General features: G+C 36.6%; 1 protein-coding gene and 1 long non-coding RNA gene across 4 annotated transcripts in view; one reads left to right on the top strand and one right to left on the bottom strand.

The window, feature by feature from the left end:
* Positions 1-13,553, top strand: part of ZFAND3 (zinc finger AN1-type containing 3) — a 246,361-nt gene that overhangs the window by 87,003 nt on the left and 145,805 nt on the right. The window lies entirely within an intron of this gene.
* The window catches only part of LOC123651410, a 28,515-nt gene that overhangs the window by 13,164 nt on the left and 1,798 nt on the right, over positions 1-13,553 (bottom strand). Inside the window, exons 2-3 of the long non-coding RNA XR_006740102.1 lie at positions 12,990-12,995; positions 3,155-3,158 (exon numbers count right to left, since the gene is read on the bottom strand). This is a non-coding gene — a long non-coding RNA (uncharacterized LOC123651410). The remainder of the gene's footprint in view (positions 1-3,154; positions 3,159-12,989; positions 12,996-13,553) is intronic.

Raw genomic sequence — 13,553 nt, 5'->3', positions numbered from 1 at the left:
TCTGGTAATAGAATGGGGAGAAAAAGAAACAATCTCCAGAGGAAAGAAAAAGGAATCACCAAGAAAGGAAATAAGTGAAACCGAGGCATGCAATATGACAGAAAAATAATTCAGAGTGATGGTCATACAATTCATAAGCCAGACGGATGAGAAAATTAACCTATACAAAACCTGGAAGAAATCAAAAGTACCATAGCTACAATCAAAAAAGCTATGGAAGGTTTCAACAGTAGACTAGAAAAGTGGAGGACCAAATTAGTGAGTTAGAAGATAAGGTCAAGAAACAAACTGCATTCAAGTTTTGCAATTGTCACAATGATGTCTTTGATAGCATATATTCCCATAATGTCTCTATTCTCTTCTGAAATAGTTCTTCAGTCTTTTCTTAACTTTTGTGAACTTCTTGGCACTTTTGGAGTTAACAGCCAGTTATTTTGTAGAATGTGCCTTGATTTGATTTTTTGTATGTCCTATGATTCAAATTATGCACTGTTAGAAGAATAGCACATAATGATGTTTATTGCACCCTGTCACATGCCATACAATATCAGTTTGACCCATTACAAATGATGACTCCTTTGACTGCTTTATTGAGGTATTCATGGTCTGCTGGACTTCATTACTTAAGTTACTCCTTTAGCTTTGTAATTAATATTTTGTTGGAAAGTGTTTACAACTATGTAACTATTCCATCTCCTGACAGTATTTATTTATTCATTAAATTTGTGTTTGTATTAATTTATAGTTTTCCGTTTTACTTACTGGTAATGGGTTTATTCTGTTACTACTATTAAGTATTTTTGATGTCCAATTGTCCCATTTTTGGACATATTCCTTGATAAAATACTTTTGAGCATTTTTTGCTTTCTGGCACAAGATGAAGTTCCATGCTCATCTTGTACTTTCCTGCCCCAAACCTGAACTAGTCATTTCTTCCAGGAACTTTGGTTCTTTTTAGAGGAAAATAGTTTTCAGAAGCCAAGATCTGAGTGATTAGTGTATTTATTGCTATTAGGTGTTGTTGTTCCCAGACCCTCTCAGTGATGCACACCAATTTACCTCTATATTTATTTATATCTTTAAGTATTTTGAAAAATCAGAAATTCATATTAATTCCAATCTAATTATCACAGGATTCTAGATTTTTAAAATTTATTTTAATGCCACTCTCTTACACTGATAAACTGGTTTCAGTTCTTAATACATTTATTGAATGATCAGTCCTCCTTCGTGTTACCAATCTTCCATCTCTGTCACTCCCGCCTCCTCTGCATGGATGCCCTGCTTTCTTTCTTGGGCTCTCACTCCCCATTCTAGACTTTCTCCCACTTTCCCTCTCCCAGTGTGAGAATACCATTTTATGATACCTCTCCCAATGGAGGATACTTCAACTTGGGGTCTCAAATGAATTTTCATAATGACCACATTACACTATCTCAGTCTTATTTTTCTAATATATATATATATATAATGCAACATTGAGTTTTCTAAAATAATGGTCCTACTTGTAGGAAAGCACCAACTAAAAATAATCTAAGGAATTGAACATTATAGCTGAAAAATACCATTTTCTAGGGTCACTCTGGGTCAGTAGTTTGTATTCTGCAAATTATTACAGAACTGGAATTATTCCTTTGACAAGAAATTGGGGTTTAATAGGTTGTACTGAAGTCTCATTAAGGATTGAAAAGAAAAACGAGTTTTACTGAGCACGTTTATTGTTATTCAGAGGATGTAGAATGAAGTAGGTTCCTGGGTGGGCAAGAGGGCTTAGAAGGGATAGAAAAATAGAATCTTCTCAGAAGAGACTAATTGCCATGCCTAACCATTGGCAAGATATTATGCATTCAGCAAGCAGATTGGGGTGGAGATTGTTTTGGGGCAGACTAGATGCAGAGACTCCTCCTTGGAAGGCTGAAGGAGCAGTGAGACAGGATAAGTAGGACGCATGAAGCTGGCTGTTAATACAGGGGTAGGGAGAAAGTTAACTATACCAGGATTTGGTCTGTGCTGTTCCACAGGGAAAAGAAGCAGAAAGAATGGCTAGCAGGTACTGAGAGGGAGATTTTAAATATCTTAACAGTGAGAATGGGAAAAGAAGTGAGTAAGGTGACTGTTCTAGAGCACGCTGATTTCGAGGATCACACTGTCTCGTTTTTTTCTCTCATTAAACCAAACTGATAAGAGAACTTATTTTAAAGGTTTTTGAAACAGCTCAGACTATATCCAGTAACCTTTATCTTCATTACTTATTTTCTTTAAAAAATTTTTGCCTATGGTATTCTTTCCTTTTATAAAATTCATATGTAGGTAAATCTGGGAGTAACATTTCATGTTATGAAAGTAGTCTTGCTTTTTAAGGTAGTCTTAACAGGTTACTCTAACTAGTATCCCTAAAGTTTCTCATCAACCTTAAGTTATCCAAGCCATTAATTGAAGTTCAATTAGAAAGAAAACTATGTTAATAGGGAAATAGTTTCTATGTACAAAAAAAATAATTTTTGATTGCTTATTGGAAGAAGTAAGGCAATATAATTGTCCCAAGAAATTAGCCCGTTAGCCATGAACTAGTGTTGAGCTATCTTCTCACATTTCCATCTGCTTCGTTCTAAGCTGCCTCAGTTTCTTTGCTTGTACTATAGCAGCAAGAAAATTTGTTTTTTTTGAAGTTACTATAAGTAATGAAGAGAAATAATTGTTTCACTTAAGTTCATTCTCTGAATTAGGAAAGTGGTTCTTAACAAACAATGTGAAGTAGACTGATTTGCCCTTTTCATAAATAGGGTTTCACCCAAAGCAACCTGTCTCTGTGCACAGCTCAGTTTAATCCACAACTGAGATAAATAGGCTATAGGGAGATCAGTGTGGTGGAAAGGTTCACTAAAACATTTCATTAAATATAAAAACACTTTTAGTTGTAATGCAGGAACTTGGAGAATTTGATGGACATTATTCTAATTTGAGAAGTGCTTTTACTAGTATTCTTGTAAATGTTGAAAAACAAAGGAGAAAGAATACTGTTAATGGGGACAGATAGTGATCTGAATTAGCTGATGTCTCTTATATTTGAACTATGTTTATTGTACATTTAAAAAAAAGTGTTATTAAGGTATGTTTGACATATGTATATATCTGTGAAACCCTCCTTCCTCACTTCCCTCCCCTCTCCTCCGCTCCCCTACCCCTTCCCCTCTTCTCTCTTCTTCCTTCCCTTCACTCTCTAAAAATCAATGGGAAAAATATCCTTGGGTGAGGATAAGCAAAGAAAAAAAAAAAAAGAATGTTGGATTTTATAAAATGCTTTTTCTGTGTCTATTGAGATGATCATATGGCTTTTCTCTTTATTTGTTAACCTAGTGAATTGATTATACTAATTGCTTTTCAGATGCTGAACTAGTCCTGCATTTTTTAGATAAGCCCCAGTTCATGATGCATTATCCTTTTAATATTATAATGTGGATTCAATTTGATAAAATTGTATTAAGAATTTTTACATCTATATTTATCATGAGTATTAGTCTGTAGTTTTCTTATCTTACAATGTTTGGCTGGTTTTCTTATCACAGTAAATTCTGACCTCATGGAATGAGATTAATCTGTATCCTCTCCACTTTAGTTGTCTGTAAGAATTGTTGTAATGTATTATTTCTTCCTTAAATGTTTGGGAGAGTTCATCAATGGAGCCATCTATGTCTGGAGTTTTCTTTGTGGGAGGGTGACTACTTTTAATAAAGATAAAGGGCTATTCAGATTAACTTTTTGGGTGAGCTTTGGTGGCTTGTCTTGTCAGTAATTTTGTTCATTTTATTATATGTTACTTGTCATATTTATAGTCTAGAGTAGTTCGCAATATTCTCTGTGTGTTGTTTTTTTAATATATCTAAAACTGTAGGGACGACACTTCTTTCTTACACAGGTAATTGGTATCTTCTCTTGCTCTCTCTCTTTTTTCCTAATCAGTCTGGCTAGACATTTGTTGTTGTTGTTGTTTGTTTTGATCAGTTTTATTGATTGTCTCAAAGAACCAACCAACTTTTGGTTTCATTTCTTATCTCTCTTGTTTTCCATTTAAAAAAGTTTTCAGTGTGATTTTTATCATTTCCTTCTTTCTGCAGACTGAGTTTAATTTGTTCTTCAGGTTCTAGTTTCTTAAGGTGGAAGAAAAAGGAGGAAGGATACTATTAATAGATACAGCTGGGTTTATTGATTTAAGATATTTTCTATTAAGATGTTTAATGTTATAAATTTCCACCTAAGTACTGTTTTATTAGTAGTAGCCTACAAATTCGGCCATGTTGTTCTTAAAATGTCCTTATCTGCTAAATCTAACATCTGTGTTAGTTCTGGGTTGGTTGCTAGCTTAGTCCTTTCAGGTTGCTATGTAACAAAATACCACAGACTGGATGGATGGCTTATAAGCAACAGAAACTTATTTCTTACAGTTCTGGAGGCTGGGAAGTCCAAGATCAGGATGCACATATGGTTGAGTAAGGTCTCTTTTCCAGATCTTAGACTTTGCATTGTATGTTTTCTCACATGATGGAAGGGCTTAGCACTAATACAAATTATGAAGGCTCCACCTTCATGACCTAACCCTTCCAAAGGTACTTCCTCTAATACCACCCTCACCTTTGGAGGTTGGGATTTCAGCATAGGAATTTGGGGTGGGAGACAAACATTCAGACCCATAGCATTTGTGAATAATTGATTTTTATTCTTATTATGGATTGTATTTTCCACTTCTTTCTGTGCCTGGTAATTTTTGTTTGGATGCCAAAATATTGTGAGTTTTATCTTTTTGCATGCTGGATATTTTTATCTTCCTACAGATTTTTTTGAGCTTTGTTCTAGGATGCAATTAACTTACTTGGTAGTAATTAGGTCTTTTGGAGTTGTGTTTCTATGATTTTTTTTTTTTTTTAATGTATGGATCTGGAGTGGTCAGTCTATGGTTAATGATTCTTTAGTTACGAGGCAAGATCTTCTTGAGTATTTTACCTATTGCCCCTGACTTACGAGTTTTCTGGATCTGACCTTTGGGAAAAGGATTATTCCCAGCCTGTGTGCATGACAGATACTATTACCCCTGATCCTTTTGGATGATTCTTTCCCTGGCTTTGAATAGTTATTTAAATATGCATGTGCTTATTCTGCCCTATGAACTCTAGCTGAGTTGGACTTAGGAGACTTTCAGCTCAGGGGACCTGCCAGGCAGGTCCAGCTATAAAATTTGCAGGGCTCATATAAAATGAAAGTGTGACCCTTTGTAAAAATTATTTAGAATTTCAAGATGGCAACTTCAGAGCATTAAATAAAACACAGGTCCCTTTTGAGCTGTAGTTCAGATTGCGTGCTCAGAAGTCAGTGCCTACTGCAGTTTCACCTCACTTTCCCTTACCTGTTCCATGGCTTGGAAACTCTCTTCAAGGCAGTAAGCTGAGACAGCCATAGGGCTTGTCTCCTTTAGGTACCATGTCTCAGGATTCACTGTCTTTTCTTTTTTCTTATTTTGGCAAATGGTCATAGTATTGAAAACTGTTGTCTCATATATATTTTTTTTCTGTTTTTTAAATTTTTGTTATTTTTTCAGGTAGGAGGATAAATTCAGTTCCTATTAGTCTTATCTTAACTTGAATAGTTATTTTTAAGTGTAAAGATCTGATAGCTTCTTCTTTTTTTGTTGTTGTTTAAGGATTTGGTAGCTTTTGTGTCAAATTAAGCTTCCCCTATTTGGTCTTTTGGCTTGACACCTTGTTTGGATAGCTGTTTGGGGTAAAATTTGTCTTGTGTCAATTGCTGATATGTTTTCCACTCTCAATGCCTTGGCTAGATGATCTTGAAGTGGAAGCAAATTTTCTGGTAACTATCAACTCATTTTTTGAATTGGACCACTTGATTTCAAGCAAACGTTAACTTCCTGCTTGAAATCACTCTGCCCTTATTCTTTTCCAGGTTGCATTTAAATGCAAGCTGCAGATGGGTGAGGAAATTCCTCTTTTCTCCCATCTCCTGAAAAATACACTGTACCCTTGCGGTGCAATTGGATTGGCATTTGTACAGTAAGGTATTAACAGCCTTTCAGATATGCCCTGCCCTGTTAGCAACAATATACAGTGATACAAAAATGAATTTGTCAAGAGTTTTATGGCTCTATGATCTATTGTACAATATTAATCCTGCTGCAGTGTTATTAAGTCATTTTTCATGTCCCCTCAAATTAATGTTGACATTCTATTACTAGATTTTTTTTCTTGTCCCCAGATTAAAACATAAAGGAAAAAAAGTCTTTCCTGCTACAATATTAAAATTAATTATAGGGTAAGCAGTACCTTGCTTGGTGAAGTAGAATTTTTACTTGAACATTTTTAAATGAATTCATTTTTCTGCTTTCTGCTTGTTTTTGTGCACAAAAAACACAATTAGAACATATAGTACTTCTAAGGGCACAAGGAGAATATAGCAAGGGGAAGGGGTAAATTAAAATACATAAGATTTTCCAGACAGAAAATTCAGAAAAGCCGGGGCCTGAGATTGGGAGAACCGCACCTATTTAGTGCTTCTATTGGGTCGGCAACTAAGTACTTGCGGATTTTTTAAAGAAAATCAAAGACAATTTTTTCATGGAACTAAATAACTTTATTCTGTAATGTATTGCCCATTTTGATCAATGACCTTTTACCATCTTTCAGGCAGCATCATAATCCCACGTTCAAAAAACTTCTGGTTTTTATTAGCAAAAAACTGAATCAGGTACGATTTGACATCATCATCATTATTGAAATTTTTACCATTCAAGGAGTTTTGTAAAGATCGAAACAAAAAGTAATCAGATGGTGCAAGGTCAGGACTATATGGTGGATGTGGCAAAACATCCCAACCAAGCTCCATTAATTTTTGCCGAGTGACCAAAGATGTGTGTGGCCTTGCATTGTCATGATGGAATACAACACCTTTTCGATTTGTCAATTCGGGCCGTTTTTCTTCAACTGCATTGTTTAATTTCGTTAGTTGTTCAATGTAGACATCAGAATTGATCGTTCGGTTGGGTGGTAAGAGTTCAAAGTAGACAATTCCTTTGTAATCCCACCAAACTGATAACAAAACCTTCTTTTGATGAATATCAGCTTTTGATGTTGTTTGAGTTGGTTCACCTGGCCTGCTCCACGATCTTTTCCACTTGATATTGTTGTAAACAACCCATTTTTCATTGCCAGTTATCAGTCGTTTTAAAAATGGATCATTTTCATTACGTTTCTTTAGCAAATCGCAGCTGCTAATGCGTTGCGTTAACTGTGATTCTTTCAGTTCGTGAGGAACCCATGTATCGAGTTTTTGAACATAGCCAAGTTGTTTTAAGTGATTTTCAATGCATGTATGTGATACATGAAGCTTCTCTGCAATCTCATGTGTTGTACTGTGACAGTCCGAATTGATTATTGCTTTGATTAGGGTGTCATCAACTTCAACTGGACGACCAGAGCGTTTTTCATCTTTGAGTGAAAAATCACCAGAACGAAATTTGGCAAACCAATTTTGACACTGCCGTTCTTTTAAGGCTTCGTCACCATAAACAGCACATAACTTTTTATGAGCTTGCGATGCGTTTTTCCCTTGTGGAAATAAAAAAGCAAAATATGACGAAAATGTTCCTTTTGATTTTCCATTTTTCAACGAACGCCAAATGAAAACTACAAAACAGATCAAAAAACTTTTTTCACTGATTAACAGCTGAATAGCCAACTACCAAATAACAAAATGTGTTTTACATTTGTACTACGTCTGCAAACCTAAAAATTCAACTAAAGCCATATGTGTGTGAAACCCGCAATTACTTAGCTGCCAACCCAATAGCATAAAGGGGGGAAGAAATGCTGATGTATTTTATATATATTATACACACACACACACACACACACACACACACAAGAATTTGGGCTGATTTTGGATCATATTATGTTATGTTAATGGGAATGAAATGTTTCTTCTAGTCCAAGAATTTAGGGCCATTTAAAAATCACATGGTGAGGTCAACATTTACAGAGTAGTGTCATAATCAGTACTCAGGAATAATTTTGTTCCAGAACTAAGACAAATGATGCTTTTCTGTGAATGCTTTCTTTCACATTTTTTATTTATTTGTTGATTTTAGAAGAAGGGGAGATTGATTGATTCATTGTTCCACTTATTTATGCATTTATTGGTTGCTTCTTGTATGTGCCTTGACTGGGGAGATTGAGTTTGCACCATTGGCATACTGGGACAATCCTTTAACTCGTTGTGCTAATTGACCAGGTCTACTTTTTAAAAATTTTAATTTTAAGAACATCATTTTCAACCATATGGGAGTAGTTATAAGTCTCATATCTGTGACCTCTGTAATGGTATTTACAAAGGTATTTTGGTGATTTCCGTTAATGGTTAGATAGGTAATCTGGAATGCTAATTGTTACCGTGGGAGGGATTCTACTTATTATTTAAGGGGGATTCTACTAATTATTTAAGCCAAGATGTAAATTTTAACTTAAAGTATGTATATTTTTTAATGAAATAAGGAAGCTGAAATGTAGTTATAATGTGTCACTATATAAAATATAACATGAGTAATTAAAACATTTTTTGTAGAAAACCAACATTAGTTATAAAAATTTAGCCAATTATATACATTTTTGTTACTTTAAATTATATAAATAATGTAGCAACCTTCAAGAAAGTGAGAGTTGGGGGTAGGCTGAGGAAAATTGATGTTGTATCTCTGGTAGGTTGGAAAATAATCACCATTTATCACATGGATACACTTGATACTCAGATTTTATTGTCATTTTCATGAATAATACTCGAGGCCCGGTGCACGAAATTCGTGCACGAGGATGAGTATGGCCCTCAGCCCAGCCTGCACCCTCTCCAATCTGGGACCCCTCAAGGGATGTCTGACTGCCCATTTAGGTCCAATCCCCGTAGGCTTAGGCTTAAACGGGCAGTTGGACATCCCTTTCACAATCCAGGACTGCCAGCTCCCAACTGCTTGCCTACCTGCCTTCTTGATTGTCCGTAACCGCTTTTGCCTGCCAGCCTGATCACCCCCTAACTATTCCCCTACCAATCTGATAGATGCCTAACTGCTCCCCTGCCAGCCTGTTTGTCCCTAACTGCCCTCTCCTGCAGGCCTGTTCACCCCTTACTGCCCTCCCCTGCAGGCCTTGTCCCCCCAACTGCTCTCTGCAGACCTGGGTCCCTTCCAACTGCCCTTCCCTCCAGGCCCAGTTGCCTCCAACTTCTCTCTTCTGCCAGCCTGGCCACCCCTAACTGCTCTCCCCTACAGGCTTGATTGCCCCCAATTGCCCTCCCTTGCAGGCCTGGTGCCTCCCAACTGCCCTTCCCAGCTAGCCATCTTATGGCGGTCATCTTTTGTCCACCTGGGGGCAGCCATCTTGTGTGTTGGAGTGATGGTCAATTTGCATGTTACTCTTTTATTAGATAGATACAGAAGTAAGAGTAAAAGATAGTGACAAACCTTTAGGAATTTTAATTAGAATTTAACTGTAGCAAACCTCTGTATCAAGTAGATTTTGGCATCCAAACATCATAAAAGATGAATGAATACTGTCACATGTATATTTAGTAGAATGAGGTGGTCTATATTCTTATTACAAAATATTGTGTGACAGTATTTTTCCTGATAAATGACCACCTGGTGAAAATAAAATATTTTCTTTTTATCTCTAAAAATATAAGAATATGGAGTGCTGCTTTCTGTCTCTGCATTCATCTGATTATCTAATTGTGAATCATCTTCTGTTAATTTTCTTCTGTTTGCTATCAGAGGCAGAAAATGAAAAGCTCTGAATTCTCAACTATATTCATTGAAAGCTAAAAGCAGGCTACAGAGATGGTGTTTCCAGTCTTCTTTAATTCCTCTCTTAAACATGATGCAAATATTTTGGACAATTGTTGTAGTAAGTTTCCTTCTTGACCCTGCTTGCTGCAGCAATTGTGGAGTATTCACTCCTTCATCCTGCTCACTATGCTAACTGTTGGGGATGCATACTCTGCCGGGGGCTGGACCTCCTGGGTATGGGAAGAAGACACAAGAAGCGTAGGTGTATAAGAGAGTCTTTATTGTAGTTTAAGTAGCCATTCCTACTAAATAGCAAGCAGACACAGTAGTAAATACAAGGTAGTCCTTGCTAATGTAGCAGCCACTGGCTGGTCTTTTATACACCTTCCCTACAATGCAGCTTGACACTGGCTGATCAGTAACATACTTTATACTAACTTAGATAAAAGAGGGTTTTTGCTGAAATAGTGACATCAGTTTTTTCTTTTTTTTTTTTCTTTTTACACAGCTGCGTAGTGTATACAGTAAAACTGCTGTGTTCTTATACCTGCCTATGGCAAGTTGGCCTTGAACATCTAGCATACTCTGGATAGGGTTCCCACAACAATGCAATGAGAAACCTGAAGGATATGGTTTATTTCACTGTTATATCATCTTTCAATGTAGGCATTTCCATAATTTTCCCTTTCCCTTATTATTATAGTATTTTAAAAGTATAGTCGGATATAATTCTATATAATAAAAGGCTATTATGCAAATTGACCGAACAGTGGAATGACTGGTGGCTATGATACGCACTGACCACCAGGAGGCAGATGCTCAATACCGGAGAGGGTCTAAGCTGTCAGTTGGATATCCCCCAAGGGTTCCTGGACTATGAGAGGGTGCAGGCCGGGCTGAGGGAACCCCCCACCTCCGAGTGTACAAATTTTGTGCACCAGTCCTCTAGTTGATGAATAATGATGCATAATGATAAATTAACTCTCAGGATGATGAAACGGCAGAATGTTTCAAGATATAGAAAAATAAGATGCCTAAACTTCCATAATGTGTTTTAGATTTATAAATTGGGTCCAATTGCAAGATAAAACATGAAATTTCTTCCAGTGACTCTTAAGAAAGAATAAAGGTCAATAAATATAAATTTTTAGAATTAGCTAGAACTGTTGGAAAATAAACAAAATTAAATTGGTTTCATTGAATTAAGGAGGGTTAAGAGCCTTTAAAGTAAAGCAACTTAGCTCTCCCATTGTATTTATGAGAAGCAGAAGTGGATTATCAGTAGCTGAACCATGGGTTGGAATGGAGTATCAGATATACTCAATCTTAGCTTCCACATCCCCCCAGCTTGTTGTTAAAACAAACTAAACATTTGAACGTCAATCATTCTCTTATGGGCTCTTCTTTAGTTGATGGTTGGGTGTAGAGGTCTCACTTAGTGACAGCCTTTAAGTTGTATTTGATTATTTAACTTGAAAAAGCATTATCATTCCTGATACACTTCTTATGGTGAGTTGGCAGAAACTTTGAGTTAAAGGGTGATTTGCTTAAAACTTCTTTAAAAGCTCAGTGGGTTTACCAGATCCCAGCATCCAGGTGTTCAGAATGACTCCAGTCTATGAGAGAGAGCTGCTTTTCCAGAGGTTAAGAGGGTTAAGAGCTTTTAAAGTGAATGTTTAAGGCATCTAAGACAGTGAGCCAGTTGAGTTGCTGTTAGCATTATCCCCTCTTTGAGAATATAAAAGCCTAGGACTTGGTCTGTTATGTGTTCATGGGGCTGCTGCAACAGTTAGCTGTACTTTTCTTTTTAACATATTCTCAGCAAGTTGAATATGAAAATTGTCTGAAACGTTTAAAGAGATGTTTCATTTGCAATTTTTCAATTGAATAAAACTTTAGTTTTATTTTCCCCAGCTTCTTTTATTTTAGTAAATAAAGATCTGTAAGCCAGACAAAAAGTATTTATTGAGCACCAGTTGTAGGTGAAGCACTGGAGAAATGTGATACTCAAGGGAATCCTTTTGTAAAATAAAAATTTGTCAGAACACCAATTCAGTTTAACAGACAGTTATATATTAAAAATTAAGTAGAGCCAGGAATAGGGAAGTGGTAGTTGGAAAATACATGAACATAACAATCCTGTTACCTCCCTCCCAATCTTAGAATTTATTCTAATAATTTAATATTCAAAGTAAAATCATCAGGTAAGTTTAGGTTGGTGTTACCACTTAAGTTGTTTGTGTGTGTGTGTGGGGGGGGGGCGGGGGGAAGAGGAGGGAACAGGGAACAGATGAAAAAGAATTAAGATATAGGAGAGTGATTCAACAGGACAGGAGAGGCAGATCTCTGAAATTGTGAAGCTATGTGGAATTTGCTTTATATTCTTCTAGTCTCTCTTAATACCTGAATTACCTTGTAATCTCAGATGTATCTGTTCATCTAACAAGACTTTATTGAGTCCCTACTATGCTAAAGGCATTGTGCTGATATATGTAGACTGAATTTCTAACCAACTCTTCCAGGGGTATTTTGATTTTAACAGGAAACAAAAAAGTACAGATTGACTGAAGATGTTTTTGATTTGGCCTGTAATCTTTTAAAAATAGGGTGGATTTCACAAAAATTTTGAGTGTTTGGCTTATCCTTAAAAATGTAGTAGTCTTCTTTTCTCTTTTAATTTCTGTGTGACAGAGTTCTGGTCAAGGTGGTGGTGTAGGTAAAGGCATTATCTGTAACCTCCCACAGCCTCATCAAAATTACAACTAAATTACCGAATGACCATCATTCATAACTACCTGAAATCTAGCCAAAAAGAAGTTCTAAAACTAAGGATATAGTAGTATAGAAGAAGCCGCATCGAGACTGGTAGGAGTGGAGATGTAGAATGGGCTGGTCCCACACTCGTATGTAGTGGTTAAAATCAAGAAAGAATGCTGAGTGAAATAAGCCAATCAATGAAAGAGAAACACCACATGACCCCACTCATTTGTGGTTAATAAAGATCATTATAAACTGATGAACCAAAAGATAGATATAGAGACAGTAAAGCAACAAGCAGATTGTCAAATTACAGCGGGGAGGGGAGGAGGATCTGGGGAAGATAATAGATCAACCGAAGGACTTGCATACATGCATATAAGTACAACCAATGGACATAAAACTCTGGGGAGGGAGGTGATGTGTGGGAGGGAAGGAGGGGGGTAAAAAAAAACACAATAAAATATGTAAAAATAAATAAATAAATAAATAAATAAATAAAATTAATTAATTAATGATTAAAAAAAATCAAGAAAGATATCTCAGCTACAGAGGTCCCCTCCAGGATTAAGGGGTCCCAGCCCCAATAAGAAACCCCCCCACCCCCACCCCTGGCCTAGGGTTCTGGTGCTGGGAAGACAAGTTCCCATAAATTCTGACTGAAAATCAGCAGGGAGTATTGCTGAGTGAGATGGAGAGCTCTGGAGTCTCAGGTAGTTCCTCTTAAAGGGCCTGCACATGGACTTACTCTGACACTCACTCTGAACTCCAGTTCTGTTTTAGGAGCTTGAAAGTTGCCAAGGATGCCAGAAGAAGAACTGAATTGTTTGATTTCAAGGCAAAAACTGGAGGGGCATCATGCTTCCAGATAGAAGTGCTGGCAGAGGGCATTGCTACTTTGCTGAGCCCTCCCCTTCAGAGTCCATAGGCAGGCGCCATATCTTAGTCTAAATCAATCTGG

This window comes from Pipistrellus kuhlii, unplaced genomic scaffold (genome assembly GCF_014108245.1).
Source record: "Pipistrellus kuhlii isolate mPipKuh1 unplaced genomic scaffold, mPipKuh1.p scaffold_m20_p_5, whole genome shotgun sequence".
Taxonomy (NCBI): domain Eukaryota; kingdom Metazoa; phylum Chordata; class Mammalia; order Chiroptera; family Vespertilionidae; genus Pipistrellus; species Pipistrellus kuhlii.
This window is presented reverse-complemented; position numbering and strand designations above follow the sequence as displayed.